General features: G+C 42.0%; 2 long non-coding RNA genes across 3 annotated transcripts; one reads left to right on the top strand and one right to left on the bottom strand.

The window, feature by feature from the left end:
* Positions 1 to 5,858: 5,858 nt before the first annotated feature.
* Positions 5,859 to 10,073, bottom strand: LOC310673428. Of its 2 annotated transcripts, none has more exons than XR_014508995.1 (4): positions 9,950 to 10,073; positions 9,173 to 9,688; positions 8,503 to 8,626; positions 5,859 to 6,183 (listed from the first exon to the last, which is right to left on the bottom strand). It is a non-coding gene; the product is annotated as an uncharacterized lncRNA (long non-coding RNA). The 2 variants fall into 2 exon arrangements; XR_014508996.1 differs by lacking the exon at positions 5,859 to 6,183 and adding an exon at positions 8,131 to 8,241.
* Positions 9,937 to 12,767, top strand: LOC310673439. The gene is made up of 2 exons (XR_014509011.1): positions 9,937 to 10,040; positions 12,561 to 12,767. It is a non-coding gene; the product is annotated as an uncharacterized lncRNA (long non-coding RNA).
* The last annotated feature ends 1,051 nt before the right edge of the window (positions 12,768 to 13,818 follow it).

The following is a 13,818-nucleotide window of genomic DNA, read 5'->3' as shown; positions in this document are numbered from 1 at the left end:
TGACTGTATATCAGTTGAGCAGCAGCTGGCATTCGATAGATACATCTTTTAACAAGTTAAATAAAATATTTGAATATTGGATGAATTCTACTTTCCGGACCACAAAAGGCAAACGAGCCTTTTAGTTTTCTGGCCACTTACAACTAATTATGAAGTAATTACTCTTGCAAGCATGAATGGATTGCAAAACCATCATTCCTCTAAGTAAATTTAAACAGCACCCTTGATCTCTATCAGGAAGATCCCCCCCCCTCCTTCTTTAAGTAATAACACATTGCAGAGAAGCTTTCCCCTTCCATCTGTTCAAATGGAAACATGTGGTATTAGAGTTCTAATACCATGCCCTTGGTACAGATATACCTTAGAGACTTCTCTTGGAAAACTTCGTAGTTAGAGAACAATTTGCGGGCAGTTAATTCACTCCCTTGTTGAGGACTGCATTCCCTCGAGTTAAATGTGCTATTCTGATGGTAACGGTAAATTAAATGAACCAACATGTGATCACATTTACATAATATGGTTCTTATTTTCGCAGCAAACGCATGATCATCTGGCAGACAGTAATGGTGGAATGGAACAGAATCCTGCATACTTCCTGTCGGTGTTCTGTGTAGGCTTAGTGCAGAGAAACTAAATGTCCCGGGATCATTTCGGTCCTAGTCTTCCCCAATTCATAAACCCAAGATCAAGTCACAGAACCAAGATGAAACATCAGCTGCTGCAGGATGCAGACATCAGATTTCTTGTGGGACCCAAGTCAGAGCATATCACCTGTTGCTAGTATGTTTTGGGGCCCAATTTAAAGTGCTAGAGACTGCTTTTGAAACCCTAAAGGGTTTGGAAACAGGTTATCTGAAGGAGCACTTGCGCCTGTATGAATCTGCTGAGGCCTTGAGATCAGCTGCAGGGATTAGCAGGCACAAGAGACAGGGGCTTTTCCATGGTGGCCCAGTCACTGTTGAACTCCCTCCTGTAGGATGTGTATCTGGCTGTGGCTCCCTCTCTGGTTGTGTTCAAATGAGCTTCAAAAGCTGCTATTTAATTGAACGGAACAGAAATATTTTGAATTAAAGATGTAACATGGCTCAGACCAGCTACTTCATTTAAAAACCAAGCTGTCATCGATGGCAGCCCAATTTAGAGTGCTTTGCAATAATTCAAACACGAAGTTATCAAAGTGTGGATTATCATGGCCAGGCTGTCTCTGTCCAGAAAGTGGCAAACCAGTCGTAGCTTGGAAAAGACACCAGTGTAGGCATATTTTTCCAATGAAAATAGGGATGTCCTCCTCCTCCTCCTCCTCCTCCTCCTCCTTCTGCTGCTGCTGCTGCTGCTGCTGCTGTTGTTGTTGTTGTAATACTATTTATACTCCACCCATCTGACTGGGTTGCCCCAGTCACTCTGGAAGGCTTCCAACATATATAAAAATACAATAAAACAATAAACATTTCAGAATTTCCCTATAGAGGGCTGTATTCAGATGGCTCAAGGATCAGATAACTCCATAACCTCCAACATTTCTCTGAGGAAAACAAGGACATCCTATGGAAAAGCGGGACATTCCAGGATCAAATCAGAAACCGGAACAGCTTCTGTAAATCTGGGACTGTCCCTAGAAAATAGGGACACTCAGAGGGTCTGCATCAAAAAACACAAAACAATAAGCTCTCTCCACAAGTGTATATTTACCATTAATGGTCCACTCTGCATTGAAAAACTGAGCAATCGGGTTTTTTTTAATTAAGAGCTCTTCTTTAAACAAACAAAACGCATGTGTTTACAAGGCAGTACAGTTGCTTCGGCGCAGCTCATTGCTGGATGTTAGTATGCACAGTGGAGTATCTTCAGACCTCTGCTGTGATGTATGCTAGAATATTTTTGCTAATTGAAGTTGCTGCTTTTCAAAGTTACGTGTGAAACTCATCTTCAGAATTTTGATTAAGAACTGCTCTTGTTGTGCACTTCCTTCCATTCCTGTAGTAGACCTCTAACAGGACTTTCAGATTTCTGCTGCTTTCTAATTCAAAATATGTGTTGCTAGCACAGGCTTGGCACCAATGAGACCTCAGTAACTCTTTACCCTTACATTCCCTGGCAAGCTTGACTCTAAATCCCTGTGGATCATCATATTGTAAAAAGAACATAATATACATTGAAACTATTTTTACAACTGTCATCTTAACATCCGCTATTTTTCTGTGCTGATAGAACTCCATAACGTTTTCAGACTGGCGAGTGGGGAGAAATGAAAATACAATATGTAAATATTCCTGCATTTCAAGAAGGAAGGGAGAGTCCTGAGCACATTCAAATTATCCTTTCAATGGAAATATTTTTCAGAAATATAAATGACACATGAACATAAGTGAAAACAGGCCAAAGGATTATTTCATGAACTTAGCTCTCGGGGCTAGGAACAATTCCTGAAAATACTTATAATACCAAACCTTTGCGAAGAATCTAAACAGAAAGGTGCTTACAATAGATATTTCCTCTGTTTCTTTTTAATCGATGGCCTGCGTGTGTGTTAGATGAAGCACTGTTTTAATTCCAAAAGCCCAATTGTTATATATATATAAAACAACTGGGCTTTGGGTATTAAAATAGTACTCATTTAACATTCTTGAAGAGAATAGTCAAGCATATAGAGAAGTTGGAAAAGCCACATATTTCATGAAATCAAATTGGAAAGTTAGTTTGCAGTTTCATTCCCAGGATAGAGGCTCCCTTTTTCTGCTTTATGAATAGCCCATGTTCATAAGGGACAAAAACTTCCGCCATCTACCATGTCACTCTCTAGAGTTGTTCCACACAGGTTACGTGCATCTGTCATGTGCTGAATTGAGCTTTTTGATCTACCATCACCGAGTAACACCTAGAACAGTTTGTGAGAAACTAGTATTAAAATAAAATAAAGGAGAGCCAGTGTGGTGTAGTGGTTAAGAGCGGTAGTCTCATAATCTGGGGAACCGGGTTCGAGTCTCCACTTCTCCACATGCAGCTGCTGGGTGACCTTGGGCCAGTTACACTTCTTTGAAGTCTCTCAACCCCACTCACCTCACAGAGTATTTGTTGTGGGGGAGGAAGGGAAAGGAGAATGTTAGCCGCTTTGAGACTCCTTAAAGGGAGTGAAAGGCGGGATATCAAATCCAAACTCCTCCTCCTCTTCTTCTTCTTCTTCTTCTTCTTCTTCTTCTTATGTGCTTACAGGTAAACAGATAGCAGTGTGCATGCCCATAATCCAAACTCCTCTTCTTCTTCTTCTTCTTCTTCTTCTTCTTCTTCTTCTTCTTCTTCTTCTTCTTCTTCTTCTTCTGTGCTTACAGTTAAACAGATACCAGTGTGCATGCCCATAAGGACCTCAGGGAAGGCCAGCCCACCCATGAAGTGGCGTGAAGTAGCAGAAGACCCCAAGGGACCACCCTCATGGATGCCTCCTGCCAGTCCCCCATCTCTGCCATAGAAGTGGTGCCAGGATAGGTGCTGATTTCCTGCTGGCCTCCTGCAAGATCTTGTGGGATCTCATCAAAGTCTTGCAAGACGGCTTGCATTCTGCCCAGGCCTGCGTGAGGAAATGAAGCAACAGGGAACCTTTCATGTGAACAACTCCAAATCCTTACCTAGTTTGGAGTGAGGCATCTCTTATTTTTATTTTTGGACTGCTCTTTTGTGCAAGCGTGGCAGATCACAAAAGTTGTATGTGCACATATAAACAAATAATCATGGATCTCAGCTTTCTTGTCCTGGAGCAGCGCACACACACGTACGTCTGCTGTTTTGTGCAAATCTGGTAGATTTGCGGTGCACCCAAAGCTGAACTGCAGTTGGGTCTTGACAATGTTTTGGTGTCTGCTGAAATCTGCAAATTGAGGTATGAAAGTTTCCCCCCAGAAACTACTATGCAAGTGGGTAACACCCAGCAGCAATGGCTTGACTGCAGAGTTTGTGCACTAGGAAAATACAAAATCTAGGTCAGTCTATTGAAGCTTCATTCTTGCCTCTTCCATGGACTTTCCTAGATATTCATGCTGGAGCTAGCATTTACAGTAGAATCAACACACTTCTTTTTACACCAAGAAAAGAAAGAGCATTTTTATGTGACTAGAAAATACAAACCTACTGGAATTCTAGGCATTGTAAAGCATAGGACTGATAACTATCTAACACATACTTGCTTGATCTGCTAAAGTTCCTTTTGAGCTTCACAGCAACTTTTATAACTGCAGTCATTTCCTCTTATTTATTGCCATTCTGTAATTCCTCATGTAATTGCTTTTGTGGTAATACCTTTGTCCCTTCTTTCCTGGATATTAACACTTGGGTCAGGTATTTAAAGAATGTCACAACTAAGAAAAAAGGGTTAGAAAGTCAATAAATGAACTTTGCCAATATAAATGCAAACCATATCTATACAGAGTTGGGATACAGGCCAACTCTGGCCTGCTTCAAACCTCAGCGATACGTAAAGTCCTACAGAGATTCTCAGCCATGGGCCTTTCCACGTTGTTGTTGTTGTTGTTGTTCTTGTTGTTGTTCTTGTTGTTGTTGTCATCACTCCACCCATATGACTGGGTTTTCCCAGCTACTCTCCTTTGTGCAGGATTTGGGAGGAGCTTAGGGTGCTTACAATCGTTTTTGTGAGTGACTGACATCCATTTTATGTCCATTTGCTATTGGTTGTTCTGCATAACCTCCACAGGAAGTGTTTCCATCTCAGAGGCGGGGAATATCTGTCCCATAGGCTAATCCTGGCCTGCCAGGAGGTCCAAGTTGGCACACAAGGCCGTTTCCCCCCCAAACCATGCCCACCAACCCATGAGTTGACACCACTCATGACATCAGCTGATGGGTGTTGTGGTGAAGTTAAATCCTGCATTAGCTACACGCCCTTGCTCCTAGCAGAGAACAAAAGTCCACAGCCAAACTAAACAGGATTTCACCCTTGCTCCTGAGTTAGGAAGGGGGTTGCATTACGACTTGCTGCTGAAACAGAGATTCCCCACATTATTTTTGCTGAGGTTCCCATGCAAAGCTGCATGGGATCCCCTCCTACCACAATGGGGAAAAGCCTCCCTTTTTGCAGATCATTCTGAGGCATGCCTCTCCTTGATTAATATATGAAAACTTTATATATATACCATATGACCTTTAAAGTCCTAAACGGCCTCGACTCAGTATACCTGAAGTAGTGTCTCCACCCCCATTGTTCAGCCCAGACACTGAGGTCCAGCTCCGAGGGCCTTCTGGTGATACCCTCATGGCGAGAAGCAAAGTTACAGGGAACCACGCAGAAGGCCTTCTCAGTAGTGGTGTCCACCCTGTGAAATGCCCTCCCACCAGATGTCAAGGAAATAAACAACTATCTTACTTTTAGGAGTAACCCTGCTTAGAGATGTTTTTAATATTTAATGCTGTATCATGTTTTTAATATTCAGTTGGGAGCCACCCAGAGTGGCTGGGGAAACCCAGCCAGATGGGTGGGGTATAAATAAAAAATAAATTATTATTATTATTATTATTATTACAGAGGCGCCAAATTTTCCCCAAGAAATCCAAAATGAAATGTCGTTTTCTTTCTGGATTGCAGGTAGACAATAACCTTTATCCCTGCCAATTGTTACTTTCTTGTTTATTTTAGTATTACTGCTTTTCTGGTCGCCTATATATACTGAATATCTTACATACACTAACATTTTTTGTTTGTTTGAATATTTCTAAGCCAAACTCCAATTTGTTGTTTTCTGTCTGTAGTTTTTTTTTTTAATATATTTTATTTTTCCATTTTTCCATTTACAATATTTTAACAACAAAAATTAAAGCAAATTCAACCTGCCTTTTCTTCACCTCCCCTCCCCCTCTGCAGTTCCTTATTTTATATCATAATCTTACTGCATAACCAATTCAAACCTATTTACAAGTTTAACCTTTTTACTCCCTTTAAGTTATTTCTTACTGCTCGTGGTCTTGTGAATCCTGCTAATGTTTTTAATTGTTTACCATTTGTTTTCATATATTCTTCCAGTAAGTTTCACCATCTCTGCGTACTCCATCTGTTTTAATGGCCAATCATCTTTCGTTGGAACTGCTTCTTTCCATCTTTGGACACATGCCACTTGGTCAGCCATGGTGGCATCCATAAATAACTTTTTTTCTGATCTTTAAGTAGTTCTTCTGCAATTATACCTAAAAGAAAAGCTTATTTTCAACATTTTAAAAATTCATTATATATCATTTCGCAGAACGCTTTTGCTATCTTAGACTTCCACCACATATGAAAAAGAGTGCCTTCCTTCTCTTATTTTCTGCCTGTAGTTTTAAGTCCTCTGGTTTTCTGATTCAAAGCCTGCTGAAGTCAATATGAATCTTAGATCACATCCCAGCTTTCCAAACTATTCTGTTGGTGTCAATGTCCCCTTCCTGCTTAGATTTGTATGGGTAACTCATTAACATGCTACTTCATCCTTACACGCTGCTTCGACCTTCCAGATTAGAAAGGAAAGTGTTAAGCAAAATTAACCCCACAGTCTTCTTCTATTTCTCCACCAGAGTCTTCCCCGCTCAGTCTCACAACTAGTCATTTCTGTGCCCAAGGCTCCTAAGACAGAAAGAGAGTGGGAAGGTGAACTGTTTACACTTTTAAAGAATCTGGGGTACTATAAGCTAGAAGAATGAAGCATGAACTAGCTCTCAAATGTCAAGTTTGTACTGCTCAGGGCCTACACACCCCGCTCCTGCTGCTCTGCAGTCAACCAGCCAGCTCAGAAGTTACATAAAAACCTCATGGCTGCTTCTGTCCAATAAGTATCAGGCTCTCTCCAAAGCCATGTGTCTTTGATGTTTCTCCTGTCTGCCCACACTGCTGGCAATGCATAATAGCTGGATGCGATTGGCTGTGTTAAGTTACAGAGGCCAAGAGCCAATGAGAAAATGCAATAGCAGTGCCACTCTTCCCGGCCAGCTGCCATCCCTAACACTTTGAGCATGCAAATGAGTGACTTTTTAATCTGCCACTCTGAAAACATGTAACTATGCTAGACAGAAGATGAATCACTGGACAGTTTTCTTTTACAGTGGAACCTCGGGTTGCAGACATAATCCGTGACAGAGGCACATTTGCAACCCGCAGCGTTCGCATCCTGAAGCGTCATGCCTGCGCAAGTGCAGGCACAGGCGTGATTTGGCGCCTCTGCGCATGCGTGAAGCGTGATTTAGCATTTCTGCGCATGCGCAAGTGGCGAAACCCGGAAGTAACCCATTCTGGTACTTCCAAGTTTCCCACAGTCCGCAAGCCGAAAACACATAGAATCATAGAATCATAGAGTTGGAAGAGACCACAAGGGCCATCGAGTCCAACCCCCTGCCAAGCAGGAAACACCATCAGAGCATTCCTGACATATGGTTGTCAAGCCTCTGCTTAAAGACCTCCAAAGAAGGAGACTCCACCACACTCCTTGGCAGCAAATTCCACTGTCGAATGGCTCTTACTGTCAGGAAGTTCTTCCTAATGTTTAGGTGGAATCTTCTTTCTTGTAGTTTGGATCCATTGCTCCGTGTCCGCTTCTCTGGAGCAGCAGAAAACAACCTTTCTCCCTCCTCTATGTGACATCCTTTTATATATTTGAACATGGCTATCATATCACCCCTTAACCTCCTCTTCTCCAGGCGTAACCTGAAGCAGCTGTAACATGAGGTATGACTGTATTTGAATAACTTTCAATATATTGCATTCTTTTTGATGCTCACTTTCACCATTGTCCAAGCTGAGCCAGTACCTGCAAGACGATGCTTTTATCCAAGCAGGTTTAAATCAATTGATTGTTTTCCTCCACTGCTGTCAGTCACATACACACACACATGAAAAAGGTGTGGAATATGACCTGTAATAGTTTTGAGTATCCCAAAGCCATAAAAAAGGCTGCCAAGCAAACAGCTGAGGTATAGGAAAGCCTACAGAAACCATCATCTTTTCATTAGAGCCAACACAATAGCATTGCTATAGCATCGCACTATTTGCTTGACATTACCAATCAGCCATTGGGGTGGCAGCCAACAAGGACCTTGGATTCGGTCCTCAAATCTCCCCCAAGAGGTGTTTAGAGCAGTCAAAACCTAACAGTATTTACCATCTGTTAAGGAAAGCCTATCTGGACTTCTTCCAGTGAGATTCGCATTGCTCATCGCAGCCTTGGCTTCTGGAGTTCTTTACCTCATATCACACCTGCTCTGTGGACGTAGGTTGCCCTCGCTAGACAAGCAGACATATCTCATTGCAACTGCACACTTAACTGATGAGAAGTTTTGGCAATGTTGTGATTTAAATTGATCTACAGCAACATTAAATGTAACATTGGGGACATGTAGGCCTGTTGTCTCAAATCACTTGCGAATAACATTTCCTGCAAATCAGTGGAATTACTTCAGAAAACATGGTCTGAGAAGTCTGGCTTCCCTTTATACTCCAGGTATTTTTAAAAAAATCACTTCCAAGAAGCCCCAACTAACCTGATTAGAATGAGCTCATTCATATTATGTAATGTTGATATGATCATGACAACGCAGAGAAAACTATGTCCATATTGATATATCTCAGCCAGAATAATTAGGTTGCTATCCAGTCCATAATTCTCTGTTGGAGGGATAAAAACCCATAGTCATAATCATTCTTAAAGCTGATATGCTCCTAAAGTGAAACACTTTGCCAAATGTTAAATTAATTCAATTTGGGAATTTTTAAATGCTCTGGAATTCATAACAATTATTTTACAAACTTTCAGCAAGAACAATAGAATGCCTCATACTGTGCAAAGATATATATTTTAGGTAATAACTATAGTAATATTTGCTTGTAATAATGAATCCCAATTTTAGGATTTGCAAGATTTACAGCTATAACACACACAGAGAGAGAGAGAGAGAGAGAGAAGAGAGAGAGAGAGAGAGAGAGAGAGAGAGAGAGAGAGAGAGAGAGAGAGAGATTTGTGTGTTCAGTATGCTGGTAGGATTTGATTTACATATATGTCTTAAAGATTCAAGCCTGCTTTGAATCAAATGACAGTTTGATGTCAAACATGAAAGCAAATGGGTTGACATAGCCAGCAGCATCACAAGTGGCAATGAGCTGTGTCTTACAGGGAAAATCTTTGAAGAGGACTGCATTAGAAGGGAGACCAACCATTTTTTAATCCAAGAAATAGATTTCCCTGAAGCATATGATGAGACATCCATAGCACTAAGGAAGCTGTTCTTCCCATTCATCCTACTGCCCCATATCTTAAAGGCAGATATAAAAAAATCGGGTTTCAAAATTCTCAATCATTGCTGAGAGGTGAACCAGGTTAACAGGAGAAATACTGCATGTGAGCAAAGTATGGTTTTCACAAAACAAAGGGAGCAAATTTCTTCTAGGGAACTTTGGGTTGATAAGGAGCTTTCTTGGGTTTCTTCACCACCCATTGTCCCCAACATTGGGCAGCCACCAGAGAAGATGACACACAATCTAAGGCGTATTCTCAGTTCACCTAGAACAACAGTGAAGCAACTGAAGAACTGGTTCCCGTGGCAACTTATCATAACATGCACCTCATAAAGGATGTATCAGGCCAGACCCAGCCAACTGGTTTGACCAACTTTACTGTGCACCCTATAATAAACACCAGAATCCTTTGCAATATATACCGTATTTTTTGCTCTATAAGACTCACTTTTTCCCCACTAAAAAGTAAGGGGAAATGTGTGTGCGTCTTATGGAGTGAATGCAGGCTGTGCAGCTATCTCAGAAGCCAGAACAACAAGAGGGATTGCTGCTTTCACTGCGCAGCAATCCCTCTTGCTATTCTGGCTTCTGAGATTCAGAATATTTTTTTTCTTGTTTTCCTCCTCCAAAAACTAGGTGCGTCTTGTGGTCTGGTGCGTCTTTTAGAGCGAAAAATACGGTAGGTGATTTTGTGACAGACATTAACCTGTTCTTCAGCAAACAAACTGGAATGGAAAGAATTGCCTGAAGATAGAAAGATTGGAAGCCATTACCTCAAGATACAAAGGTGATAATGTATTACTCTACTTTTACTTTCCTGCAGCACGCTTCAATACTACTACTACTACTACTACTACTACTACTAATTTATTATTTATACCCCACCCATCCGGCTGGGTTTCCCCAGCCACTCTGGGCGGATCCCAACAGAGGACTAAAAACACAATAAAACATTGAATATTAAAAACTTCCCTAAACAGGGCTACCTTCAGATGTCTTCTAAAAGTCAGATAGTTGTTTACTTCCTTAACATCTGATGGGAGGGCGTTCTACAGGGTGGGTGCCACCACCAAGAAGGCCCTCTGCCTAGTTCCCTGCAATCTCACTTCTCACAGTGAGGGAACTGCCAGAAGGCCCTCAGCGCTGGACCACAGTGTCCAGGCTGAACGATGGGCATGGAGATGCTCCTTTTGCCTTATTATTGGGCTCCTTGTTCTTCTCTCATGAAGAATTCAGCTATTCATTTTGGAGGTGTCTACATGCCCTTTCATTGACAGCTAATAACCCTTGTATCCAATTTACACAAAATGCTTGCTCCCATCCTTTCATGCAATAGTGTAATAATCGAAAAGAGCCACCCTGAACACTGTGTTTACAATGGAACAATAGGAAATACTGCTTTTAAATTAAATGGGGGGGGGAGGAAGTGTATTCAAGAATGACACATTACATCCAGAAACCATTTCATTTGAGCACCAAAGCATGATTCTAGTGGCGCGTTGGATCTTCCTTCAACAACTAATTTGGATTTAGTTCTGAACTATTTCTAAGGAAGCCGCTGAAGTTGAGACACTGCCAGTGGTAAACATCAGCAGGAAACTAGTGATGAAATTATGGTGCAAATGCTTGACTCATTGACGCTTTGAGAGAAAAAGGGTGCCTGATCTTTGGCTGCTTTCAAAGAGAACTAAAGCAGTCATTAATGATCTAGTGTAATCGTTAGTGACAGTACTGTGTCCTACATTTCTTAGATCAGTAATATGAATCTCAGCAGCTCACAACACTTGCCTCAAATTATAAGCAAGCTCTTATACAAGCTCTTATATATGGCAAGAGCCAGTGTGGTGTAGTGGTTAGGAGTGATAGACTCGTAATCTGGGGAACCGGGTTCGCTTCCCTGCTCCTCCACATGCAGCTGCTGGGTGACCTTGGGCTAGTCACACTTCTCTGAAGTCTCTCAGCCCCACTCACCTCACAGAGTGTTTGTTGTGGGGGAGGAAGGGAAAGGAGAATGTTAGCCACTTTGAGACTCCTTCTGGTAGTGATAAAGCGGGATATCAAATCCAAACTCCTCCTCCTCCTCCTCCTCCTCCTCCTCCTCCTCCTCCTCTTCTTCTTCTTCTCCAGTTCAGATTTTAATCTGATCCAAATCAGAAGGCCCACCTCCCTCACCCTGATACCTACTCCCCTCTAAACACCCTCTCCTTCTTTTCCACCCACCGGGGTGGGGGGCACACAGGGACGGTTGCCCCAGGTGCAAAATTTCAACACCCAGTGCTGACTCAGTACAGCTGTGCACTGTATCTGGGCTCCATTGAAAATGGCTTCTTTGTGTGAACCAGGAAGTGACTTCTCCCTCCCTGCTATTCACGTGGCCCCGGGTGCTGGCTACCCACACTACGCCACTGTCCCACATTGTTTACAAGAAACTAAGTACAGAGTTATATGGATTTATAGAAAACAGCACTGAGATACCTTCTCAATATTGACCAGAAACATATTGTTGCATGCCACCCCTATCTCTGAGCGGTGTGAGATTCCAGGGGTTTCAAACAGTTATCCAGGGTTCATGTTTCCTTCTGGGAATGAGGCACAGCAGAGACTATGGTGTCTTTGTGATATATGGTTTATTCACACACATATACATCCTGAGCCTACGATGGAGGAGTTCAAAGCATCAACACTCAAAAAGGGTCTTGTATCTGTGAGTTGAGGGAAAGTCCCTCCTCATTTGCTGTCTCCCACAGAGCCCCTTTCTTTCTCCTTACACCTCAAAAAGTGGTGCATAAGTAGAAGTAATATGCACACAAACAATACATAAGCATAGGCTAAACTCCCTCCTCTTGAAATGGAGGAATGTAGAATGTGCTTATACAAGTATTTGGCTTGGATCATGCAGCACTGTTACATCAGCTCTGTCACTCTTGGCCCAACACAAGCAGAAAAGTCAATATGGTTATAACAGGGGCAGTAAATCTGTGACCTGCCACATGTTGTTGGATTACAATGCCCCCATCATCCCTGACCATTGGCCATGCTGGCTGTGGTTGGTGGGAGCTGAACAACCTTTGGAGGACCACAGGCTCCCTATGTTAAGCATACGGGTTCAACTTCCTGGAATGGGAATGTTTGCTTATGTTGAATTGCTGTGTATTTTTAGCATGGGGTTTTTCCTTTGGCAGTAGCTCTCTCATGTGATTGGCTGACTGTGAGTCACATGAGAGAGGCATTCCATTCTGTTGTGACTGTTATTCAAGTAACTGTCGTTTTTAACTGTTTTCTGTTCTTTCTCTCTCTGTTTATGAAGGAGAATGGCTGATGAGAGAGGGTTCCCTGGATGCTGCAGAAGACAGTGTGTGTAAGTGTGGTCTGTCTGGGGTGAAGCAGACAAAGGAAGATCCCTAAATGTTAATAGAGAGAAACCTGTGCTGTCTATAAGGAACAAAGCGAATAAGCATGAGAGATGTTCTTCTCAATTATATGTTTATGAAAGTAAACTTCTTTTGCATATAAAGAGTCTGAACACTGCATATATTCAAACTATATATATATATATATATATGTATATATATATATATATATTCAAGCTTCATATATCTGTATCTATATACATACATCCTACCCCTGGGTTGTGAAAACTGTCTTTCTGTTTCAGTGTTTCCCAAAAGCAGTTCTGCTCCATCCCAATTCTTCTTTCTTTTCCAGGCTATATTTATAGGATGACTGTAAGCCATAGGAAGAGATTTACTGTCATCTTCAATGAACTACCTGGCAAGCCCTATTGATGTTACATATCTAAGCAAAGACCAAACTAATTGTGGAAAAACACACATCTTTATCTAGGTCATTAATACATCAAGCGAAACTCTATAAATATGGTCTCATTCGGTGGCTTGGGATCTCTGTTACTACTCTTATGATCTCCGAAGGCCTCTTTGGATTTGACACACCAAGGCAGTATTTATGCCTCTTTGGCATATCCTTAATATTTCAATGGTGACATTGTCCTTACAGTCCTTCGAGTTCCCTCCCCGCCATAAAAGGGAAGCAGGTCCCAAAGCTAAACGAAATGTATGAGGACTACAGACATGAAGCAGACACACATCAGGTGCAGCAGGACGCCTGCTTTGCGTCAGCTTTCTACCTACTGCCTTTCAAACAGGCAGCAAGACAATCCTTCATTTTACCTGTTTGGATGCTGAACAGGCCTCCTTTCATACAGCAGACATTAACCAGTGAAGGTGTACAGGTGTTCTCCAGAAACGTTTGGACCAGGGACGTTTGGAAACTTGCTCGTTATTTGGCAACCAGAGCACAAACATGCAATTTATCCCCCTGCCTACCTATATTCCACTCCTCAGTCAGGTGCAGGCTACTTTGACATTTACGGCATGGGTCATGGTTCTGCCAAAATCCCATTCATTCCAGTGGTAGAGACTGAAACGGAGCTTTAAAGTACAGACCGCGACTGTGAAGAGAAAAGAGAAATGGTAAGTGTGGAGAAGCCCTGTGTCTCCTTAGATGAGCCCAACATTTTGAGAATCTCCACCGTTATTATTTAAACA

This window comes from Podarcis tiliguerta (genome assembly GCF_965153285.1).
Source record: "Podarcis tiliguerta genome assembly, chromosome: 3".
NCBI classification, from domain to species: Eukaryota; Metazoa; Chordata; class Lepidosauria; order Squamata; family Lacertidae; genus Podarcis; species Podarcis tiliguerta.
This window is presented reverse-complemented; position numbering and strand designations above follow the sequence as displayed.